The following is a 1908-nucleotide window of genomic DNA, read 5'->3' as shown; positions in this document are numbered from 1 at the left end:
ACCATCACCATCACCATCATCATTATCATCACTACCATTATCATCCCTATTAACGTCATCATCACCACCATCATCACCATCATCACCACCATCATTAGTCACCAATATCATCGTCACTATCATCACCACTGTCACCACCGTTATTATCAAACTCACAGTTTCGTCATCACCACCATAATCATCACCACCACCATCAATACTATCACCACCATCCTTATGGTTACCATCATCGTTATCATCACCACAGTTATCATCACCACCATCATCATCACCACCACCATCATTAACATGTCCACCATCACCACCCTATCATCATCACCACTACTGTCATCACCATCATTATCATCATTCATCCTCATTCCCATAATTAGTCCCAAACCATTCTCATTTCTAGTATTTTACTACTATAAACAGCACTGTGATGAACATCTTTACACACAAGTTGCATGATTTTTGTCTGTTTTTTCTATGAACTTAGATAAAGGGTTTTTTTTTTTTTGACCGTTAAGGGGATCGCAACCCTCGGCATGGTGTCGCCTGCACCATGCTCAGCCAGTGAGTGCACCGGCCATCCCTATATAGGATCCGAATCTGCAGCCTGGGCGCTGCCAGTGCCGTACTCTCCTGAGTGAGCCACGGGGCTGGCCCTAGATAAAGGTTTTGATAGACTTACAAGTGGCCTTATAAACAACATAGAGGGAGAAGGCTAAGATCTAAAAGAGCTTGTTTACAAACACAACTGGGGCACATAGGTTTGTATTTTATGTGAAAACACTACTTTTCCCCTTCACCATTACACTTAAACAGTGGGTACATTCTTAGAGCCGTCAGTTTTTGATGGAGAGTGGTGAAGAGCATCCTTCAGAATTGTCTTCCTCCTCATGGGCTGGACCAAGATGCTGAAGGCAGGTATCAAGGCAGGGATTTTACCAAAAGATCCTTTGGTACCCACTAGACAGCTGTCACCCTGAGAGGGCTGTCCAAGCAGAGATGGCACCAGCAGGAAGACCCAAGTCTCCATCTCCTTTGGCTGGTTCACAAATCATCCTGTAGTAAGAACAATTGGACCAGTTATATATTCTTAAAAAACACATTTCCACAAAGATTTTCACTTCCTTTACTTGTCTTAGAACACTGTGCTGTTGGAATTTTCTGTCTCAAAAAAGAATTGGATAAAAGAAATGTTTGTCTGTTCTAAGCAGATGTGTAGTTTAGACCAGTGTCAAACACTACTGGGCCTGGGTCTGGGGATTGGGAGGTGAGGGTACAGTGGAAACAGGTGAACCAGAGAGCAGAACCCTCTAGCCCCTAGCCCATGTTTGATCGGTTTCCAGTGGTGCAGGATCTTCTAACCTGGGGGATGGGTGGTGATTAGAGAAACCAGATATTTGGATTCTCTAATGCATTGGTTCTCAACACGGACTGGTCCTCCTCTACCTCCCATGGAACACTTGTTAATGTCTGGACACTTTTTGGTTGTCACAACTCAGGGTGAGGGATGTCACTTTAGATTCCATCCAGTAGAGGCCAGGGATACTGCTAAACATTCTACAGTACACTAGCCCCTAACCACAGAGAATTGTCTGATGCAAAATGTCAGTAATCCATGGTTTAGAAGCCCTGATCTATCCAATGTAAAATTTCTCAATTGTAAATAATACCCTCTTCAGCCAAACTGTGGATGCCATTTGCTACTTCTAGGGTGGAAAGCAATGCTGTCTTCATATACTAAAGGTGGGGGGAGGGGAGGTTGCTACAGGAACAGGTTAGCAGATGGTTAGCAAGCTTCATTTGTGCCCCCTTGGAACCAGAGTTCTTTTCTCTAGTGCAGTGTTTTTTGTTTTTTGTTTTTTTTTGTCTTTTGTCTTTTTTCCGTGTCCGGCAACAGATCGCAACCCTCAGTGTTGC

This window comes from Galeopterus variegatus, unplaced genomic scaffold (genome assembly GCF_000696425.1).
Source record: "Galeopterus variegatus unplaced genomic scaffold, G_variegatus-3.0.2 Scaffold9425, whole genome shotgun sequence".
Lineage (NCBI taxonomy): Eukaryota > Metazoa > Chordata > Mammalia > Dermoptera > Cynocephalidae > Galeopterus > Galeopterus variegatus.
This window is presented reverse-complemented; position numbering follows the sequence as displayed.